The 6,189-nt window shown below is 49.6% G+C and overlaps 1 protein-coding gene across 5 annotated transcripts in view; it reads right to left on the reverse strand.

Annotated features, from left to right (window-relative positions):
- DENND2B (DENN domain containing 2B) overlaps positions 1-6,183 on the reverse strand; it is a 160,086-nt gene extending 153,903 nt beyond the window's left edge. For 3 of the 5 annotated variants that reach the window (XM_057369699.1, XM_057369700.1, XM_057369701.1), the window contains exon 1: positions 2,704-3,606. The gene's annotated coding sequence lies outside the window, so the exon portion shown is untranslated. Of the gene's footprint in view, positions 1-1,406; positions 1,473-2,703; positions 3,607-5,483 lie in introns of those variants that run through there. The other 2 variants (XM_057369702.1, XM_057369704.1) reach the window with 2 other exon arrangements.
- Between the last annotated feature and the right edge of the window lie 6 nt (positions 6,184-6,189).

The following is a 6,189-nucleotide window of genomic DNA, read 5'->3' on the forward strand; positions in this document are numbered from 1 at the left end:
CCTTTCCCTTTCCCTTTCCCAGTTTAATCCCTGTTCTTTTACGTAGAGATAAGGATGGCAACCATGGATCCATTCAAGAGATTTTTGACCCCCCACAAATACAGATCCCAAGGGATACACCACATTCACAGCTGCTAGTTCCCAGCCCCTCTCCAAAAGTGTTAAATGTCTTTCAGTCCTACATCTCCATTGTAGATAATCACTAGAGGAAATCGGAAAGGCAAGGGTGTCATCAAGACCAGGATTTTTTTGTTGTTGTTCTGTGTGGTAGGAATCTGGACCTCCTCACTCCCACTAGTGTAAACTAATCAAAAAATCCATCCTTTCCCTCTTCAATTAAGTGGGAAAAGCATAAATCCGATCTTTTTCCTTACTCAACTGTGGGAAACTTGGGTTTGCTTTCCAGTTAAAAGCAGGCTCTTCAGTGTACTTCACAGTGACCTCTTCACATGGGGCTTGTCTCATTTCTTTAAATGCTCCTACACTAAAAATAGTTCTGCTTCCTAAACATGAGTGTTTAGCAGTTCCAGGCATTCTGAGATCCTGCATACCACTTTATTTTTTTTTTAAACTGGCAACATTTATTTAACCAGCAATTAAAAAAAGGAGGCACATCCACCCCAGTGATTCTTCCCAGAGGGTCTTAGATGTTTATGAAACACAATGAAAACAATAAAGTGGATAAAATCATGCTATTCCATCAAGTCCTTGGAAAAACTTCTCAACCAAGAATAAATTGGCATGGTATGTTACAGTCAACAGATTACACAATGGTTTACAGGGTCACCAATAATAAGGGGTCACACACTCCTTAAAGATCTACAGTGTAGGTTAAGTCACTTGCTCAAAGGGAAAGAGCAATGCTTGATCCTGATCTTCGAGCATTCTGACAGCCACAGCACAAACATGCTGCAGGGGTAGGAGAGGACAGAAGGCACCTCTCCCCTTCCCCTGAGCCAGGAAGGGCAGTGACTATGTTGCACAAGCTGGCTGGGGGAGTTCAGCACCCTGAAGGGAGCAGCAGAAAGTCAGGCCAGGCAGGGCTCTTTCATTTCTGCACACAAGAGGAAAATTCACGCTACATCCTTTTAGAGCAGGACAGTCTCCATGCCCCAGTAAGGCCCAGCACTGCCATCCCTACCACAGCTTCTCAAAAGCCCCCTTCCTCATCCCATACTCTCCAAGGAAACTGGTTCCACTTCAGAAGCAAGGTATCAGTTCCAAGTCAGTCTGGTCACTCTTAACAGTGGATAGACTGTAGCTAATTTTAAAAGGTACTTGACTATACTGAGGGTAATTTGATAAAGTCACCACCATTGCTTTAAATGTGTTGCAGTTTTCCTTTATATAATTAATCTTAAAGCAAGAGGGAAATGAATGGTCAAACCCTTAAATCTTACTCTTACCTGTCAATTTCCACTACGCCACCAGCATAGCCTGATCACCACAATGGAAATTAAGTTTTGGTGCTCCTAAAACATAAATTATTTTATCAAATCTCACCTTAAATGCATGATAGTCCTGCCTTTGCTCTGTTAACTTCCGCATCCACTGTCTGAATATTTTCATCCACGGATTATAAATTAATCATGTATTTTAAAAAACATTCTTAAGTTTTAAAGGCAAATCAACCTCACAACAATTCTTCTTATTATCAAAAACCAGACTACAACTAACAGTTTCATCCTTCATCTTCCACGGGTTTTGATCACTGTAGATATTTTTATTGATTGTTTAATATGTCTGAAGCTAAAGTCTGACTAGCCAGCATAAAATGAAAGAAAGCCTATTGCCCGGTCAGTGCAGGGTGTAGAAAACACTACTACTGTCATACTCCATGAAATAATACTACGCACCTGGCTTCATTCAGCTTGACTACTAAATTCAAAGTACATTTGAGTGATAAAACTGGAGTGAAAACAAGAAGGCTCGCTCATATGTAACCGCTACTCTTTGGTTGTAGTGACCTTAGTAATGCAAACGTTTGGTACCAAGCCAAAGGCAGGACATTTGATTTTCCCACCAAGTGAACTGCTGCAGAACTCCCTTAGCTCTTCAGCCAAATCTGTCCTGGRATCCTAAAGTCTTCCGCCGGAGTCCAGGTGGCTCCTCTACTCTTTTCAACACGCACGCAAGCACCGCAGGCAGCTGGACGGACGATGCGAGAGGGCATTGGAAGTCCCGCAACTCCCTGTCTCCCCCCGCTCCGAGCCCCAAGCTCAGTGCGCTGGTTCCGCAGTCGGGTTAGAGTGGACCCCGGGGTCCAGGTGAAGTGGTCCCGCGAGCTCTGTACCTCCGCGGTGCGTCTGCCCTCGCCACCCACGCAAAAAGCAGCGTCCTGCGAGGTACGGCGGTGGCAAGAGCGCGGGAGCACCGAGTACCCGCTCCGCCCGTGCTCAAGGACCCCCGCCCATCCGCTCCTCAGGACAGGACAGGGTCCCGCAAAGATCGCGGGTCCGGCCCGCACCGGCACGGCCTCCGGCAGCTCCGCTGCCGCGGGGGCTCCGCGGTCCGCGGACCCGCAGTGCCCGGCAAGCCCCCGCCGCCGCCGCGCATCCCCGGCCCGCCCCGCTCGCGGCAGGCTCTCGGCGCGCAGGGACGGCCACCCGGAGCACGAGCGATCGTTTCTCCCCCCAGTCCCATTCCCCTGCCCGGGTCCCCAGAGGCGACCACCGCCCGGCAGCGCGACTCCCCGGCCCTTACCGAGGTGCGCAGGGATGCGCTCCCTCCGCCGGCCGCCAGCAGCCCCAGTCCCGCAGCCCGGTGGATTGTAGTTTTTTTTTGAGAAGCTGGGAAGAGGGAAAGAAAGGGGGGAGGGAAGGGGGTGGGAAGGGACTGAGATCGAGGGAGAGAAGAAGTATGCAAAAGGCAGGAAGTGGAGACGGCCACGGCCAGTGCGGGAGATTAATGGGAACCAGTCACCCGGCAGCTAACAAAGAAACCTGCTCCCCCAACGCAGCGCAGCCCGGCCCGGGCTGCAGCCCCGGGTGGCCGAGCCACCACCACCGCCGACAGCGCTCGGAGCCGGCTCCGGCTCCGGCCCCGGCCCCGCAGAGGAGTGGGCGCCGCCCTCCCCAGCCCCAAACCCGTGTTCCGGACAGGCGGGAGTGAGGGAAGCAGTCGGGCAGAGCCAGCCGGTCCGCGGGAGATGCGTTGGGCACAGGAGGAGGAAGGGAGAGTTCAGCCCCCCGAGTGACAGCCTTCCTCCTCGCTCTACCCCAGAGGGACAATACCGCTTGGTTTTTATTTAAAACACTATGAGCATTGGGTTCCTTTCGGCGCGGAGCYGCTTGCGGGGCAGAGCGGAAGGAAGGAGGAGTGCGGGAGGCGCGCTTCCTGCGCCAAGCGCGGGGCAGATGGCTCCCATTAGGGAGCTGCGAACGACGGAGCTTCCGGACCTTTCCCAAGCTCCACGGGGTAGCTCGCTTTAACAGCACCTGTGGAGAACGAGAGAAGCAGCGGCGTGCCACTGAACTTCATTCCGGGTACTTTGGGTCAAATCTAGCTTCCTGGGAGCAGCTCTTGGCAGCAGTGTGGAATGCTCTGCTCCCTGGGCAGCAGAGCCCGAGATGTCCYGCTCGCTGGTCAGGGCCCTCCAGGGCATCGTGTGTACCAGGGGTGAAGAAGGTACCTGCATGGCACAATAAAGCACATTCTCCACGCAGGCCACCAACAGCACCGTGCAAGCCACCTCCCTGGCACACGTKTCTCGTGGCTCCTGATGGTTTGGCAGATGAGAAACCCTCCCAAAACATTTGATATTAAAATCCTACAGAAGAGGCAGGATGGTAGCTGTCAGTAGGACCGTGATTATTGCAAAATACAGTCACTGCTGCTAGATCTTGAAGTATTATATAGGCATTTATAATGATRCCTTATCGATCAGGCTAATCTGAAACAGAGGCCAGAAAAACTTAAGAGAATGAGAATAGACAACTTTAATACAGGCCTAACAGGGCTACTGGTACATTAGGGCAGACAAAGCCTCCTCCTGAGGCTACACCCAAAATGGACACCAAGTCACGAGATCTTCACCTTTTATAAGTTCTGCCTTATTAACATATTGGGTCTTAATTCTCCAATGATCTTTTCAGGTGATGATGTCAACCACCCCAAACTTGCTCCCCCACAACTCGCTATTGTTTACATATTGGGCTCTGAGGCAGTGAGGTGTCCTTGGATTCAGGCTCAGAGAGGGATTGTTTCGTCTAAAGATGGGAGAGCAGTAGTTTTTAGTGCTGTACTAGAGAGGTACAAGAATACAGATGCATGAAAATATAGAAACTAAAAATCCTAAGGCCTCAATAAAACAAGTCACTTCACAATAGATTAACCAAATATTATTAGGGACAGAAGATAAGCAAAGAGCAACATGTGTATTCTGCAACTTGAAATAGAAATTCCAGCACTACACATTTCTGGAACTTTTAAGCACTTCCTGACTTTCTTTCCTTTGACTGAAATGGAAGCAAAATGGTATTCAGCATTAGGAAAATGCTTATGAGCTTACCTACACAAGGATACTTTTCTGAACACAGAATCAAGTGCTCAGGATAAACTATYACTGGCTTTTGCCACCTCACCAGCAAAATGAAATACATTGTGTTCAGATATTCTGATCCATCATCCCACACAACAAGGAATCTGGTGGAAATGCGCAGCATTTCACAAACCTCCATTATATTTCAAAAGAATGAATGTACAGGAAATAAGGGTAACTGTCATCTGGATTCTGATGTGAATATGTGTTTCAAAGCAAAAGATATTTCAGCTGTCAGCCTTCTTKGGACAGATGTATTTACTCAGCTGCAAAAAGAGTACAGTGTCACCAAACATCAAAAAAATGGTGGGAGTTTAAATTTCAACACAACAGGAATCATTTACCTCCTGAAGAACAAGCTATTGCTACAAGTACCTGGCAGGAATAAAAAATAGTTTTCTCATTCTGTTATGAAAATGACATAGGAGATCCTTTACAAGTATATTTCACAAGCATATTTCACAAGAGCTTAACACAGCAAACCCACTCACCTCTCCAGGAGACCATTGCTAACAAGGCTTTCAATTAAGCAGGAAGCAGTCTGTTATGGCTACTTCTCCACCACATCAAACACACTAACATTGTTTTTATCATTTATTATTTTTCTCCCCAATTATGTTGCATTCAGTTCCCTAGACCTCAAACACTCCAGCAACTTGCCTAAATTTTCTTTTGAGTACAGAAGACCAAACTTAAGCTGGATTTGAACACTGAATGGGGGCTTTCAATGTCTTAATGAACAAGCAGCCTGTGAAGGGCTTGTTTATTACAGGAGCTGGCCGCTGCTCTGGTTAAGCAACTGGAAGATGACAACRAAGTGTAAACTAGGAGAGGATTATTTTTCTTGTTCGCCAAAGAGATTACAGGTAGCAAAGCTCTCAACAAGGATGAAGGACTTGAAGGATGAGGGTGTCCCTGTTAACCTTGGCCATACTGAACTTACAGAAAATTTCGGTGCTTATTTTGCCCTTCCTACTGTCACCTCTGTGCACACGAGGTTCGTGAGGCCTCAGGGTGGCTCCAACTCCCACGAAGCCACAGTCACTTCCCAAGTTGCTGCAGTAAATCCGAGCGGTGACCGCAGCCTGGCACTGCCCTGCTGGAGAGCCCTCCTGGGACAGACCTAGCTCAAAAAGACAGAACCGGCGTGTTTGGCAAATCCTGCTCGCAGTGGGCCTAAGCGCTACCTGGGTTCTTCTCACCGACTCAGGTGAACGGGCTTTAATTTGGGGAGTGGATGCCGCGAGTGTGCAGCTCTGCCCTCAGACCCACACCTCCGTCACTCAGCCAACCATCGCCACCTACTGTCAGTGTTACCTCGCACCGCAAAACTTTTTTAAAAAAAACACCACGCGGGGAGCACCGCTTTCCATAGCAGAGACCGCAGGGCACGGCAGGGCTCGGCACCTCCAGCTTCTCTCAGCTCTTTCCCGTTGTCGCACGGCGTGGCAGCCAGGGAACAGCAGCCAGGCACTTCACTGACCCTTCACGAAAAGCCTGTCCGGACGCGCCTCTCCTGCGTTACCTCAGAGCAGGGCGCGGGCCGAGGGAAAACAAAGACCCCCGAGCCCTCCGCGGGGCCGTATGCTGAGCGTGAAGGAAAAACAAAAGACCCCCACCCCGCGGGGCAGCATCCAGTCAGGAGCTGC

Source organism: Malurus melanocephalus, unplaced genomic scaffold (assembly GCF_030028575.1).
Source record: "Malurus melanocephalus ecotype Western Australia unplaced genomic scaffold, MMel_1.1 scaffold_114, whole genome shotgun sequence".
NCBI lineage: Eukaryota > Metazoa > Chordata > Aves > Passeriformes > Maluridae > Malurus > Malurus melanocephalus.